General features: G+C 43.6%; 1 pseudogene; it reads left to right on the top strand.

Annotated features, from left to right (window-relative positions):
- The first annotated feature begins 9995 nt into the window (after positions 1 to 9995).
- Positions 9996 to 12867, top strand: LOC144503412 (gamma-crystallin S-1 pseudogene; annotated as a pseudogene).
- The last annotated feature ends 4727 nt before the right edge of the window (positions 12868 to 17594 follow it).

Genomic DNA, 17594 nt, shown 5'->3' with positions numbered 1-17594 from the left:
AACATTCATACAAATACGGTTTTGTTTTTTGACCATGTGTCAGCAGAATAAATATACATAACCTCACTGCTTTTTTTCTCAATTGATTTGTGTTGGGATTGTCAGAGTAATTGTGTGCAGTGTTAAGTTATTGAAAGGGGTGGGGTAAGAAACCCTGAAACAATAGTTTCAGCGTAATGTCCAGGATGAGAAAAGGCACATTTAGGGCAAATATGGAGACTTCTTCCCATCATGCACCCTGTCTCATTTTCCATTCCAGGGAGCTGAAGTTGAAACTTTCACACAAATTCAGTCCATGACAATAACCATTAGATGAAGCAATCTGATGATAATGAAAATCTAAGGCTGAGATTCTCCCAAAAGATTTCTAAGTGCTGAATTTGTGTGAAAATCCTGCCGATTATTTTAGGGGGATTTTCAAAATGAATCTCTCACACTCTGAGCACTGCCACGTGCCCCAGCATGATTCACACTGACAATCAGGGGACGAAGCCTATTCCTGCTGAGCAGACCACTGCGCATGCGCATGCACAGGGACTCTGAATGGGGAGGAATTTGTAAAATGCGTACAGGAGGGTTCTTTGGAACAATATGTAGATAGCCCGACTAGAGAGGGGGCTATACTGGACCTCGTACTGGGGAATGAGCCCGGCCAGGTCTTCAAAGTTTCGGTCGGGGAACATGTGGCAAATAGTGACCACAATTCTGTTAGCTTTAGGATAGTGATGGAAAAGGATGAGTGGTGTCCCAAGGGTAAGGTGTTGGATTGGGGGAAGGCTAACTTTAGTGGGATTAGGCAGAAATTGGCAGCTCTTGATTGGGAGAGGCTGTTTGAGGGTAAATCCACATCTGGCATGTGGGAGTCTTTTAAGGAACAGTTGTTAGGGCTACAGGACAGGCACGTGCCTGTTAAAAAGAAGGATAGGAAGGGTAGGATTCGAGAACCGTGGATAACCAGGGAAATTGAGGGACTGGTCAAAAAGAAAAGAGAGGCATATGGTAGGTCCAGGCAGCTAAAAACGGAGGGAGCTCTGGAGGAGTACAAAGAAAGTAGGAAAGAACTCAAACGGGGAATTAGAAGGGCAAAAAGGGGTCACAAAATGTTCTTGGCAGACAGGATTAAGGGGAATCCCAAGGCATTTTATTCATACGTTAGGAACAAAAGGGTTGTCAGGGAAAAAATCGGACCTCTCAGGGACAAAAGTGGGAATTATGCTTGGAGCCCAATGAAGTAGGGGAGATCCTAAATGAATACTTTGCGTCGGTATTCACAAAGGAGAGGGATGTGTTGACTGGGAGTGTCTCGGAGGGGAGTGTTGAACCGTTGGAGAAAATCTCCATTACAAAGGAGGAAGTGTTAGGTTTGTTAGAGAATTTAAAGACTGACAAATCCCCAGGGCCTGATGGAATCTATCCAAGGCTGCTCAGGGAGACGAGAGATGAAATCGCTGGGCCTCTGACGCAAATCTTTGTCTCGTCACTGGACGCAGGTGAGGTCCCAGAGGATTGGAGGATAGCTAATGTGGTCCCGTTATTTAAGAAGGGTAGGAAGGATAACCCGGGTAATTATAGGCTGGTGAGCTTGACGTCCGTGGTGGGGAAGTTGTTGGAGAAGATTCTTAGAGATAGGATGTATGCACATTTAGAAAGGAATAAACTCATTAACGATAGTCAGCATGGTTTTGTGAGAGGGAGGTCATGCCTCACTAACCTGGTGGAGTTTTTTGAAGAAGTGACCAAAATGGTTGACGAGGGAAGGGCCGTGGATGTCGTCTATATGGACTTTAGTAAAGCGTTTGACAAAGTCCCTCATGGTAGGCTGGTGAAAAAGGTTGGATCTCATGGGATAAAGGGGGAGGTGGCTAGATGGGTGGAGAACTGGCTTGGTCACAGAAGACAGAGGGTGGTAGTGGAAGGGTCTTTTTCCGGCTGGAGGCCTGTGACTAGTGGTGTTCCGCAGGGCTCTGTATTGGGACCTCTGCTGTTTGTGATTTATAGAAATGATCTGGAAGAAGGTGTAACTGGGGTGATCAGTAAGTTTGCGGACGACACAAAATTGGCAGGACTTGCAGATAGTGAGGAGCATTGTCAGAAGCTACAGAAGGATATAGATAGGCTGGAAATTTGGGCAAGGAAATGGCAGATGGAGTTCAATCCTGATAAATGCAAAGTGATGCATTTTGGGCGAAATAATGTAGGGAGGAGCTATATGATAAATGGCAGAACCATAAAGGGTGTAGATACGCAGAGGGACCTGGGTGTGCAAGTCCACAGATCCTTGAAAGTGATGTCACAGGTGGAGAAGGTGGTGAAGAAGGCATATGGCATGCTTGCCTTTATAGGACGGGGCATAGAGTATAAAAGTTGGGGTCTGATGTTGCAGATGTATAGAACGTTGGTTCGGCCGCATTTGGAATACTGCGTCCAGTTCTGGTCGCCACACCACGAGAAGGACGTGGAGGCTTTGGAGAGAGTACAGAGGAGGTTTACCAGGATGTTGCCTGGTATGGAGAGGCTTAGTTATGAGGAGAGATTGGGTAAACTGGGGTTGTTGTCCCTGGAAAGACGGAGGATGAGGGGAGACTTAATAGAGGTGTATTAAAATTATGAAAGGGATAGATAGGGTGAACGGTGGGAAGCTTTTCCCCAGGTCGGTGGTGACGTTCACGAGGGGTCATAGGTTCAAGGTGAAGGGGGGGAGGTTTAACACAGATCTCAGACGGACATATTTTACACAGAGGGTGGTGGGGGCCTGGAATGCGCTGCCAGGCAAGGTGGTGGAGGCGGACACACTGGGAACGTTTAAGACTTATCTAGACAGCCCTATGAACAGAGTGGGAATGGGGGGATACAAAAGAATGGTCTAGTTTGGACCAGGGAGCGGCACGGGCTTGGAGGGCCGAAGGGCCTGTTCCTGTGCTGTATTGTTCTTTGTTCTTGTTGTTCTTTGATCTGTCAGAGCGGATATCAGCGCATATGCAGTAGTCTCATGCTGCCAGCCTCCTGATCGATGGCTGCTCGATCGCTGGCCAGCCCCATCACCCCGCATCGCTGCCCCTCCAATCCCCCCCACCCCCAATCACTGTCCTCCCGGACCTGCCTTGGCAAGCCACAATGTCTCCCCACACACCACCAGCCTCACTCTCCTTGACGCCCCCCCCCCTCCCAGCCCCCAGCAGGCCCAATGCCCCCCCCCAGTTCCCAGCAGCCCAAAGCCCCTGGCAGCCCCAGCTGCCACCCCCACCTGTATGGTTAGCCCCAATCACCCCCTTCCCCCCCTCTGTCACTGATCCTGGCAGCAGGATCCCCACCCCCACCAATTGGCCCCACATAGGCTCTGCCCCTCTGGCCCTGCCACTTTGGCACTACCCAATGCCCGATGGGCAGTGCCGAGGCACCCCTTGGGCATTGCCTCTTTGCCTCTTGGGCAGTGTCAGAGGCCAGGCTGGCACTTCCAATGGGGCACTCCCCCCCTTAACCCTGACTTCCTGGGGTCTTTCATGGCCCCTTTTCCCTCCAGTAGGCTTGGGCCGCCAGTTCCCTGTTAATGGAGAGCTGTTGTAAACCCTGCTGAGGTCAGGGAGAGCGGGGCTTATGGTGGGTGTGGAGACATCGTGGCTAGAGCAGCACAGCAGGGTGAATTGCCAAGTCTCTGTGCCAACCAAATATTTCTACTTCCCTGTATTTTGCCCCAGACACCGGCAAATGTTTCCACTTCCAAATAAAAACCTGTATTTATATAGTGCCCTCTACAGCCAGCAGATATCCCACAGTGCTTCACATCCAGGGAAGATTTTTGAAGCGAGGTCTCTGTTGTAATGTCGGACACACAACGGCAAATTTGTCTGCAGAAGCTCCCAAAAACAGCAATGTTATTGAAAATGACAAGTTGGAAAGAAATAGGAACCTACGATCAGGAGTAGTCCATTCAGCCCTTCGACCTGTTCCACCATTCAGGAAAATCATGGCTGATCTGGTTGTGTTTTCTACCTCACTTTACTGTCTGCCCATCGTAACCTCTTATTCTTAAACAGTTTTTTGGTGACATTGAGTGAGGGATAAAATTTTGGCCAGGGCACTGGGATTAATTCTCTTGTTCTTGTTCAAAACCCTGCTGTGGGATCTTTTACGGCCATTTCAAAATGCAAACAGGACCTCGGTCTATCATCTCAATTGAAAGGCAGCATCTTTACCAATGCAGCACTCCCTCAGGACTGCACTGCAGTGTCAGCCTGCATTGTTGGGCTGAAGTGCAGGAGCAGGACTCAAGACTGTTGCATCTGAGCCAGGACACTATTATCAAATTCTTTTTTGAAAGTTATGATTCAATCTGCTTCCAACACCTTTCCAGGTGTTCACATTTTCTGTGTAAAAATATATTCTCCTCACCTCTCCTCTGGTTCATTTGCCATTTATCTTAAATCTGTGTTGTCTGGTTTACAACCCTCCTGCCACTGGAAACAGTTTATTCTTATTTCCTCTATCAAAAGGCTTTGTGATTTTGAACATCTTTATTAAAATCTCCCTGAACTTTATGCTCCAAGGAGAGCCAATCCTAGCTTTCAAATGTCTCCGTTTCAGAGATATCGACCAGTAGCAGTTACATTTCAAGTTACCAATTACATGTTCAGTTTTTGGGCCTTCCCCATGGCTGTGTGGGAAGCAACAAGACAATAACCTCTGGATCACATCAGCGCACAGCAAGGAAACAATTTCTCACTGTCTACTGTCCAACCCCCTCATGATTTTAAACATCTCTATCAAACCACCTCTTAGCCTCATTCTCTCTGAGGAGAACAGTGCCAACCTCTATAATCTATCCTCAGAACTGAGATTTCTCATCCCTGGAACCATTCTTGTAAACCTTCTCTCCACTTTTTCCAATGCATTCATATCCTTCGTACAGCGTGGCAGCCAGAACTGCACACAATATCCAGCTGAAGCCAGTGTCTTGTATAAGGTCAGTATAACTTCCTGCTTAAGAATCTTCCTTTAAACCATTGATGTAATTGTAAATACATACACAGAAGAGATCTTGCAGTTAAAAGATTATGTCATGGTCAATGTACAGGTTAGTGGACAAACAGCGGAGTTACGCCTCCATGTGGTCTGTGGTAATTTTCCAGTTCTATTTGGGACATTATGGTTGGAGAAGATAATGCTTAACTAGAGTCCAAAAGAGAAACTGCTGGAAAACCTCAGCAGGTCTGGCAGCATCTGTAAGGAGAGAAAAGAGCTGACATTTCGAGTCCAGGTGACCCTTTGTCAAAGCTTTGTCAAAGCAGAGCTTTGACAAAGGGTCGTCTGGACTCGAAACGTCAGCTCTTTCCTCTCCTTACAGATGCTGCCAGACCTGCTGAGATTTTCCAGCATTTTCTCTTTTGGTTTCAGATTCCTGCATCTGCAGTAATTTGCTTCTATCCAAGCTTAAGTAAAGTGCTGCCAACAGGCTGGTCGCTGCTAAAACAGACCTACAACACTTTCTGGAAACATACAAGAGTGTATTTGAAGAGACACTGGGCTCAATGAAGGAAGTTCAAGTGAAACTGAAGATAAAGCCGAATAGTCAACCAAAAATTCTCAAAGCAAGAGTGGTTGAAGATGAATTAATGCAACTTGTTAACACTAGTGTGTTATCATCGGTTAAAATGAGTGACTGGGCTACCCCCATCATACCTGTCATGAAACCAGCTGGTTCAGTTTGTATTTGTGGTGATTTTAAAAAAACCATAAATCCAGTGTTGTGTGCTGATTAATATCCACTTCCTTTAATTGAAGATTTGTTTGCTGGGTTCTCAGATGGGCAGAAATTCTGCAAGATTGATCCTTCACAAGCACATTTACAGATGAATGTAGCCACTGAATCTCAACCAATATTTACCATTGTTACTCATAAAGGTCTTTTTCATTATAAAATAATTCCTTTTGGAATAACATCCACACGAGGCCTATTCCAAAGATCGATGGATCAGATTTTTAAACTGGTATCTGAATGATATTCTAATTACAGGCTCTTGTGAACAAGAGCATTTGAATAATTTAGAAACAACACTGGAATGTCTTCAAGCACATGGTCTGTGTATTAAGAAAGAAAAAATATGAGTTTTTCCAGTAGTCAGTTCAGTATTTGGGTCATGTTATTGAGAGTAAAGGCTGCATAAAGCACCTAAAAAGATGCACACTATTTTAGATGCACTATATCCGATAAGTGTGATGCAATTGAGGTCCTTTCTAGGATTTGTGTATTATTGTGGCAAATTTGTTCCTAGCCTAGCTACATTATTGAAGTCATTGCATAACCTACTGTATGTGAATCAGTCATGGCACTGGATAACAGAATGTGAGAAAGCAGTCAAGGATGTCAAAGATGCTTTGCAGAATCTGAGGTATTGATTCAAGTGTATTGATTTAATCAGAAGCTACCATTACTACTTGCTTGTCATGCTTCACCTAATGGGGTGGGGGCAGTAGTTTCACATATTATGCTTTGGGTGAAGAATGACCAACAGATTTTGCTTTGTGTACTCTGACTCATGCTGAATCAACTGTGCTCAGCTAGGAACAGAAGCATTGAGTATAATTTTTGGTGTACAAAGATTTTATTATTTCTATGGTCTTTATTTCACATTATTGGCTGATCGCCAACACTTATTTACTATTTTTGGGCCGTTTAAAGGCACACCGTAATTAGCTGTCAGCCAAAGATTGCAAAGATGGTCACTGATCTTATCTGCAAACTCCAGCGATATAAAGTGTCATGAATCAGACTGCCATCCCAAAGCTAATGCATTATCACACTTACCTTTGTCTATTGAGCCAATGCTACTAACTAGTTTTTGCTAATATTCTGAATTTTTTGCTAGTCAGTCATTTGTCTGTCGCAACTTCTCAAGCTGTGAGAATAGAGAGATGGAGAATGTGATGGATATGGTAGTGAAAGGAATGATGCATGGAACTCATCGTCTGCATCCTGATTTGAAACATTGGCCTGAATTCTCTAAGCTCCCCCGCAGATGGGATTCTCCAACCTCATCGCAGAGAATAGAAATTTGGTCGAGTGCCAAATTCTCCATTCTCGCTGGCATTGGTAGCGGGATGTGTGAGACCAAAGAGTGCAGGCCCATATAATCAAGAAATCTTGAGTTGACCATCCAGAGTGGGTGTCTATTTTGGGGAATCTGAATGCTCATTCCTCTTCACATGCATGGAAGCATTGCTGAACAACTACATGAAGAGCATCCTGGTACTATCCAGATGAAGGAATTAGTATGCAGTTATTTTTGCTGGCCAGGTCAGGATGCTCAAATTGAAGAAAAGGTAGGACAATATAAATCATGTGCACGAATAAGAAATAGACCACTATTGTCTCCTTTACAACTTAGGGAGTGGCCTGAAATGTCATGGCAATCATTGCATGTAGATGTTGCTGGTCCGTTTGGTGGTTACATGTACTTAGTGATAATTGATACACACTCAAAGTGGTCAGATGTTGTCATGAGATCTACTAAATCTGCCATGGGATCTTATACAGGTCCATTCCATCTTCCTTGTTTTTACACTCAATTAACCTATTTATAAAGCTTTATTAATCAGTTTCTCAACTGAGAACTAGCACCTTCAATAGTCTGTGCTCAGAATCTCCAGGTCCCTCTGCTCCTGCACCCTCCTTAGAATTGTAACCTTTATTTTATATCATCTCACCACGTTCTCTTTACCAATATGTATCACCTCACACTTCTCTGCATTTCATCTGTAATGACTTCTTCCTTTATACCTGCCTAAGGTCATTTTAATTTTAACACCATCCATTTCACAATTCAAAATATTTCCAAGTTTCTTCTCAGCTGCGAATTTTGAATTTCTGCGCTGTAAACTGAGTCTCAGTCATTAACACAGATCAAGAAAATCACTGCCCCAAAACCCACCCCCAGAGAACCCCACCATGTATCTTCCTCAAGTGTGGAAAACATCACTTCACCAACACTCGGCTTTCTAACACTCAGCCAACTTTGTGCCCATGCTGCCAACGTCCCTTTCATTCGATGGTAATAAAATTTGTGAACAGGTTTTTTGTGGGAAACATTATCAATGAAAGCAACATACAATAGAAAATAAAAATCAGAGATGGAGTCTGAAACGATGAAAATAATAGGCTGTGACCCTGCACATCATCTACAAAAATCACCCATCTTCATTCACACGCATCATGACATCAATATGCACCTGAGTTTAATTCAACTCAGAGAACCAAATCCATTTCCAGTTGTACTGTCACTGGAAGTAGTTACGTCAATGAGCAAAGGAACTGAAGCCGATTTTGATTCATTTAGAAACCGAGCGAGCTGGGTAGATTTTGGAAATAACTTTTTGAAAATGGATTTTGTAACCATCGCTGTTTGAAAACAGTTAGAATGTGGAAAGCACGATGGACTCTCCTTCTTTGTTTTCACACCTCAATGAAAATGAAGTGAAAGCAAAGTGAAGAGAATCAGTGACATGTCAAGCAACATGTCAAGTGATGTGTTTTGTTCTCTTTTTGCTAATGTTCAGCACCAAATCATTTGAATAACAAGAGAATAGAGTCGAGTGGTCATTTTGTACAGCATATATATACCACACTGTAGAGCATGTTGCTGTGTTAAATCAGTTACTCGTCTAACTGTGAGCTCAACATGGCAAAGGTGAGAAGCAGTCTGATTTTGTACAGGATGTGAGAGTTCTTGATCACTCTCGCCAGATTCTCAAGTTTATTCATTTCTCTTGTCTCTTTCCAGACAAGTGAGTGTAAATTATCAATTGTAACTGGTGCTGAAGTTTTAGTCTGGAAGAGATGGGCAGCTGCTTCAAATATGATGTTGGTTTCAAAGCAAACTACCAAAGTTAACATTTAGAGAACAATGAAATACAAGAACAAATGGGATATTGCTGAGCCTTTTGGTGATAGTGTGCAGAAACAAAAAGGAATTTTAACATTCTCCCATCAGGAAACTGACAGGGTGATGTGGAACCCCAGTTTTACACTGCGCCCAACATTGCCCCCATTGGTCCTATCAGTTTCTCGATGGAATAGCGAGTTTAACATTGCCCCCACAATATATCTCCATATATTGTTTTTTGAATGCTCTATATTAACTCAATAGAGTATAATTTCTTGATCAATTGGGCCAGTGGGCTGACGAATGGCAGATGGAGTTTAATTTAGACAAATGCAAGGTGATGCATTTTGGTAGATTGAACCAGGACAGGACTTACTCAGTTAATGGTAGGGCATTGGGAAGAGTTACAGAACAAAGGGATCTAGAGGTACATGTTCACAGCTCCTTGAAAGTGGAGCCACAGGTGGACAGAGTGGTGAAGAAGGCATTCGGCATGCTTGGTTTCATCAGTCAGAACATTGAATACTGGAGTTGGGACCTCTTGTTGAAGTTGTACAAGACGTTGGTACGGCCACACTTGGAATACTGTGTGCAGTTCTGGTCATCCTATTATAGAAAGGATATTATTAACTAGAAAGAGTGCAGAAAAGATTTATTAGGATGCTACCGGGACTTGATGGATTGAGTTATAAGGAGAGGCTGGATAGAGTGAGACTTTTTTCTCTGGAGCGTAAGAGGCTGAGGGGTGACCTTATAGAGGTCTATAAAATAATGAGGGGCACAGATCAGCTAGATAGTCAATATCTTTTCCCAAAAGTAGGGCAGTCTAAAACTAGAGGGCATAGGTTTAAGGTGTGAGGGGAGAGATACAAAAGTGTCCAGAGGGGCAATTTTTTCTCACACAGGGTGGTGAGTGTCTGGAACAAGCTGCCCGAGGTAGTAGTAGAGGCGGGTACAATTTTGTCTTTTAAAAAGCATTTAGATAGTTACATGGGTATGATGGGTACAGAGGGATATGGGCCAAATGCAGGCAATTAGGATTAGCTTAGGGGTTTAAAAAAAATAAGGGCGGCATGGCCAAGTTGGGCTGTAGGGCCTGTTTCCATGCTGAAAACCTCTATGACTCTTTTTATTCCACAGATTATCTTTTACGAGGACAGGAACTTCCAGGGTCGGCACTATGAGTAAAGCAGTGACTGTGCTGACCTGTCCCCTTACTTCAGTCGCTGTAACTCCATGCGTGTCATGGGTGACTGGTGGGTGATGTATGAAAGACCCAATTACATGGGATACCAGTATGTTCTGAGCAGGGGAGATTATCCTGACTACCAGCGCTGGATGGGATTCAATGACAGCATCGGCTCATGTCGCACCTACCCACATGTAAATTGGTTATTTACATATTCTGCTCAGATTGAGGATGAGGAAATGTTCATTGTGCAAAGTAGCTAAGTTTGGGGAGTTACCCTGTTTGTCACAAATCCACTATAACAGTAAAGATACAAACCAATTTCTTGAGAGTATAAATCTGCATTGGTATAAATTGGAATTTATTGCTCCTTGGAATTGGGTCAAGTAATTTTTCAGGCAATGCTGTTGGCCACCTAAAACAGGGTTAGATTATTTAAAATGTAAATGAGATGTCTGAGACCCAGTTTTAGGTGCCCCGGGAGAAGTTTTTATTGTGAAGAATTCTTAAGTGGCTGCAGTGTCCTAAACAGGACCGCTCAGAAATAGTTCACATCAACAGACTTCGAGTTGTCCTTTGGAGAGTCAGGGTCATCGTTTGACTCCACAGTCATTGTGATCACAGCCTCTTCAAACAATTAATATCTCCCATCCCAGTGTCCACTCTAATCCATTGCTGTGCCCCTCAAATGTGTAAGCCGCCTCTAGAGGGTATTTGTACATCAGCATGGTGGCACATGATTAGCACTGCTGCCTCAGGGCTCCAGGGACCCAGGTTCAGTTCCAGCCTCAGGTGTCTGTGTGGAGATTGCACATTCTCCCTGTGTCTGGGTGGGTTTCCTCCGGGCGCTCCGGTTTCCTTCCATACTCCAAAGATGTGTAGCGTAGGTGATTGGACAAGCTAAATTACCCATTTGTACCCCAGGATGTGTAGATTCAGTGGATTACCCATGGTAAATGTGTGAGTTTAAGGGGATAGGATGAGGGGGATGGCGTTGGTAAGAAGCTCCGTCAAGGGGTTGCTGCAGACTCGATGGGCCAAATGGCCACTTCTGCACTGTAGGGATTCTATAAAATTTTCATGAGTGCTGATGCTGAATTTGGCCTTCGGTTGGCACGTGGCTGCCTCCAAGACTGGGAAATAAATGAGAGCAGATCAGTTTCTCCCTCATAAACACCATCAGCTAAAGGCTATTAGAATTTGGCAATGATTGCTATAATTTAGTTACCAGGAATTAATAGCACATGAACAGGCCAATCCACAATACAACTCCAATCAGTTAAGTCGATGTGGTCACATTTATGCTCCACACGACTATCTTCCAGCCCTATGTCGGCACTGTGAGCAGATCCTTGTATTCCTTTTCTCTCCTCACTTACCTCACTTCCCCTAAAGTGTATCAATAGAATATTTTCTATTAGTGTTAATAATTCTAGCACCACATTGGGGGCACGGTAGCACAGTGGTTAGCACTGCTGCTTCACAGCTCCAGGGACCTGGGTTTGATTCCCGGCTTGGGTCACTGTCTGTGTGGAGTTTGCACATTCTCCCCGTGTCTGCGTGGGTTTTCTCCGGCTGCTCCGGTTTCCTCCCACAGTCCAAAGATGTGCAGGTTAGGTTGATTGGCCATGTTAAAAAATTGCCCCTTAGCGTCCTGTGATGTGTAGGTTAGAGGGATTAGTGGGTAAATATGTAGGGATATGGGGGTAGGTGCAGACTCGATGGGCCAAATGGCCTCTTTCTGCACTGTAGGGTTTTTATGATTCACATTGATTCACTAAGAGGATTAATTCAAATATTCTGCATGTCCCCAACTGGCATACTTTATATTAAATGCACATTCGATCTGAATAGGTGCTTATTAAATTTGTTGTTTAGAACATCGTATTAGACTAAGAATCTGTTGGATCGGAATCATTAATGTAAATTGCAATTGTTACCTTGTGGAATACTCTATTGTTCTACCTAGGTTTGTTACAATGTAAAGCCAGTTTTGTGTTGAAATATCACAGTGTGTGTCGCATAGAGACTCCCAGTCCCACATCATATTACATCAAAGATACATCAGTGAGATCAGGATAATAACATGAACCCACCAAAGGTGCACATTGCTGCACTCAAACACTTCTAATCATTTCATTCCCTTGGTTACATTGTCCTCATCAACTCTTCACCTTCCCCAGAAGAACAGAAGACTAATCTAACATATTCCAGACAATCACAGACATTGCTGAGTGAATGGCTCCCATTCCATCAGCCCATTATCTGTGAAGTTATCTTCGTCTTCCTTATACTTATCCTTTTTAACTGTATAAAATACACAAATGTTTCTCACTGTTAATCAGGTGTAAATATAATCCAAGCCTCCTATTCATGTTATTCAATTGTCTCAACTCCACTCTTATTGTTAATGAGATGATCCTTCGGCTATCTGCTAATATTTTAACCCACCACCTCCATTTCTATAACCTCTTTCAGATGTGTAATTAATACTACATTACAAGTATGTTTGTATTTCTATTCCAGTACCGAGGTGGAAACTATAGAATGAGGATTTACGAAAGGCCCGACTTTGGGGGACAGATGATGGAATTCATGGATGACTGTCCCTCTGTCTACGATCGCTTCCGTTACCGTGACATTCACTCCTCCCATGTGATGGACGGCTACTGGACCTTCTATGAATATCCCAACTACAGAGGCCGACAGTACTTCATGAGACCCGGTGAATACAGGAGATACAGTGACTGGGGCGGCTACAACTCAACTATTGGATCTTTCAGACGCATGATGTATTATTAGAACATTCATACAAATACGGTTTTGTTTTTCTAACGTATGTGTCAGCAGAATAAATATAATCAACCTCACTGCTTTTTCTCGCAACTGATCTGTGTTTGGATTGTCAGAGTAATTGTGAGCAGTGTTAAGTTATCGAATGGGATGGGTAAAGAATCCCTGAGACAATAGTTTCAGAGAAATGTCCAGGATGAGAAAAGGCACATTTTGGACAAGGATGGAGACTTCTTCCCATCATGCACCCTGTCTCATTTTCCATTCCAGGGAGCTGAAGTTGAAAATTTCACACAAATTCAGTCCATGACAATGACCATTAGATGAAGCAATTTGATGATAATCAAAATCTAAGGCTGAGATTCTCCCAAAAACATTCTAAGTGCCGAATTCAGGTGAAAATTCCACCAATTATTTGAGCGGGATTTTCAAAATGAATCTTCCACACTCTGAGCACTGCCAAGTGCCCTCGCGCGATTCACTCAAAAAATCAGGGGGCAGGGCTTATTTCTGCTTAGCGAGCCAATGCCATCATGCACCCTGCCATTTTCCATTCCACGGAATTGAATTTGAAAGTTTCGGACAAATTCATTCCATGACAATGACCATTCGATGAAGCAATTTGATAATGAAAATCTAAGGGTGGGATTTTTCGATCTTGCTCACCCCAAAACCAGAAAATCCCACCTGAGGGGAACAGACCTTTCCATGGGCCGCCCCTCATCTGATTCCCGTGGCGGGCAGAATGGTAAAATTTGCCCCTCAGTCTCTGTGCCAACTAAATATTTCTACTTCCCTGTCATTGCCCCAGAAACCGGCAATTTTCTCCACTTCCAGATGAAGAAAACCTGCATTAATGTAGTGCCCTCCACAGCCAAAATGCTTCATAGCCAATGAAATATTTTTGAAGCGACGTCTCTGTTGTAATATAGGAAATACAGCAGCAAAATTATCCACAACAACTCCCACAAACAGCAATGTGATTGAAAAGAACTGGACAGAAAGCAATAAGAACATAGGATCAGGAATAGCCCATTCAGCCCTTTGAGTTTGTTCCAAATAAGATCATGGCTGTTGTGTTAACTATATGGTTTTGTTCCTTACTTCACTTTACCATCTGCCCCTCATAACCTGTTATTCGGAAACAGTTTTTTTGGTGACATTGAGTGAGGGATAAATTTTGGCCAGGGCACTGGGATTAATTCTCCTGTTCTTGTTCAAAATCATGCTGAGGGATCTTCTATTTCCATCTCAAAAGGCAAACAGGATCATGGTGCAACATCTCATGTGAAAGGTGGCATCTTTACCAATGCAGCACTCACTCAGGACTGCACTGAAGTGTCAGGCTGCATTGTTGGGCTGATGTGCCTCTGACTCCGGGGCAAGGCTGTTCCATCTGAGCTGGGACACTATTATCTAATTCCCTTTTGAAAGTTATGATTCAATCTGCTTCCAACATCCTTTCAGGTTGTGTATTCCTGACAATTTTCTGTGTAAAAATATATTCTCCTCACCTCCCCTCTGGTTCGTTTGCCATTTATCTTAAATCTGTGTTGTCTGGTTTACAACCCTCCTGCCACTGGAAACAGTTTATTCTTATTTCCTCTATCAAAAGGCTTTGTGATTTTGAACATCTTTATTAAAATCTCCCTGAACTTTATGCTCCAAGGAGAGCCAATCCTAGCTTTCGAATGTCTCCGTTTCAGAGATATCGACCAGTAGCAGTTACATTTCAAGTTACCAATTACATGTTCAGTTTTTGGGCCTTCCCCATGGCTGTGTGGGAAGCAACAAGACAATAACCTCTGGATCACATCAGCGCACAGCAAGGAAACAATTTCTCACTGTCTACTGTCCAACCCCCTCATGATTTTAAACATCTCTATCAAACCACCTCTTAGCCTCATTCTCTCTGAGGAGAACAGTGCCAACCTCTATAATCTATCCTCAGAACTGAGGTTTCTCATCCCTGGAACCATTCTTGTAAACATTCTCTCCACTTTTTCCAATCCTTCCTACAGTGTGTCACCCAGAACTGTACACAATATTCAGCTGAAGCCAGTGTCTTGTAGAAGGTCAGTATAATTTCCTGCTTTTGTATTATATTCCTCGATCAATAAATCCCAGAATACTATAGACTTTATTCACTGCTCTCTCCACCTGTCCTGCCACATTCAATGATCTAATCACCAACACACGCAGGTCCCTCTGCTCCTGCACTTACTTATTTTATATTCTTCCTTCTCACGTTTCTCCACATTGACCTTCATCTGCCACCTATCTGCCCACTCCTCCAGCTTGTCAAAGTTCTTTTGAATTTCTGCACTGTTCTTTTCACTATTTATAATACTTCCAAGTTTCATGTCATCCACAAACTTTGAAATTGTTCCCTGCACACCAAGATCGAGATCATCAATGTACATCAGGACAAGCAAATGTCCCAATACTGACCCCTGGGGAACTCCACTGCAAACACCTTCCCCAGCCAGAAAAATACCCATTGATCATTGCTCATTGCTTCCATTATTCAGCCAGTTTCATATCCACATTGCTACTTTCATTCCATGAACTAGTTTTGTGCCGCTGTATCGAATAACTTCTGAAAGCCCATGTGCACCACATTAACAGCATTACCCTCATCGACCCTTTCTGTTAACCCCTGAAAAAATATCAGCAAGTTGTTTAAACACAATTTAGAACCATAGAACCATAGAAAATTACAGCTCAGAAACAGGCCTTTTGGCCATTCTTGTCTGTGCCGAACCATTTTTTGCCTAGTCCCACTGACCTGCACTTGGACCATATCCCTCCACACCCCTCTCATCCATGAACCCGTCCAAGTTTTTCTTAAATGTTAAAAGTGACCCCGCATTTACCACTTTATCCGGCAGCTCATTCCACACTCCCACCACTCTCTGCGTGAAGAAGCCCCCCCTAATATTCCCTTTAAACTTTTCTCCTTTCACCCTTAACCCATGCCCTCTGTTTTTTTTCTCCCCTAGCCTCAGCGGAAAAAGCCTGCTTGCATTCACTCTATCTATACCCATCAAAATCTTATACACCTCTATCAAATCTCCCCTCAATCTTCTATGCTCCAGGGAATAAAGTCCCAACCTATTCAATCTCTCTCTGTAACTCAGCTTCTCAAGTCCCGGCAACATCCTTGTGAACCTTCTCTGCACTCTTTCAACCTTATTTACATCCTTCCTGTAACTAGGTGACCAAAACTGTACACAATACACAATTTCTTCTTTAGAAATTCATGTTGGCTCTTCCTAATAAACACATATTGTTCTATGTGACTGAAATATCTTCTCTGAGGCTGGTGTCCTTTCAGCAGATTCCCATTATTTACAAACTCTATTTCATGCCTAGAGTGCTTCTGTTACACAGTCAGAATCCAGTGTGCCAGAGGACCTGACCCTCCCATTTTTATGTACAGGTGAGGCTCCCTCATTGGGCAGCCAATTATGATCTCAGTCAAGGACATCTTTTGGTGTCCAACCAAATAAACAAAATCAAATTAACTTAGGCCAGGGCATTGAGTTTAAAAATTGGCAAGTCATGTTGCAGCTTTATAGAACCTTGGTTAGGCCACATTTGGAATATAATGTTCAATTCTGGTCGCCACACTACCAGAAGGATGTGGAGGCTTTGGAGAGGGTACAGAAACGATTTACCAGGATGTTGCCTGGTATGGAGGGCATTAGCTATGAGGCAAGGTTACAGAAACTTGGTTTGTTCTCATTGGAACGACGGAGGTTGAGGGGTGGCCTGATAGGATTCTACAGAATTATGAGAGGCACGGACAAAGTGGATAGTCAGAAGCTTTTTCCCAGGATGGAAGAGTCAATTATTAGGGGGCACAGGTTTCAGGTGCGAGGGGCAAGGTTTAAAGGAGATGTACGAGGCAGGTTTTTTACACAGAGGGTGGTGGGTGCCTGGAACTCGCTGCTGAGGGAAGTTGTGGAACCAGATACGATAGTGAATTTTAAGGGGCATCTTGACAAACACATGAATAAGATGGGAATAGAGGGATATGGTCCCCGGAAGGATAGGGGGTTTTAGTTCAGTCGGGCAGCATGGTCGGTGCAGGCTTGGAGGACTAAAGGGCCTGTTCCTGTGCTGCAATTTTCTTTGTTCTTTGTTCTTAGGGACAACTCAAAAGGGACAGCTCCCAAAAGGAGTGGAACAGCCCGGAACAAAAAACAAAGTGGAAAGGAAACTTAAAACATCAAATTAAAATGTGATTTAAGGGATCAATAATACACTCTAATCCCTGCGGTGCCCAGCAGGCATGGAAGGCATTAATGGTGTCCTCGGACACCGCATGCTCCCTCTCCAGTGACACCTGGCCGTGAATATAGCTGCGGTAGAGGAGCAGACAGTCAGGTCTGGCCCCCTCGGTCGCCAGCTGCCTGGACCTGAAGATGGACCTCAATCAAGAATTTCCTACTCCAAGAGGCCAACCTCATGTGCCTTGTTGAAGTCATTCCAGTGACTACTAATTATTTCATGAATAATTGTTTCTAGACCTTTGCCGATCCCTGGTGTTAAACTGACTGGTCTGTAATTGCTGGGGCTAGCTTTACAATCTACAGAAGACTGGAAGGTTATGGCCAACACCCCTACAATTTCCATTCTCACTTCCTTCAGTATCTTTGAATGTATCCCGTCTGGTCCCTGTGCCTTGTCAACTTTCAGTCCTGGCAGAGGTGGCACGGTAGCACTGTGGT

The sequence above is a fragment of the Mustelus asterias genome, chromosome 14 (assembly GCF_964213995.1).
Source record: "Mustelus asterias chromosome 14, sMusAst1.hap1.1, whole genome shotgun sequence".
Taxonomy (NCBI): domain Eukaryota; kingdom Metazoa; phylum Chordata; class Chondrichthyes; order Carcharhiniformes; family Triakidae; genus Mustelus; species Mustelus asterias.
This window is presented reverse-complemented; position numbering and strand designations above follow the sequence as displayed.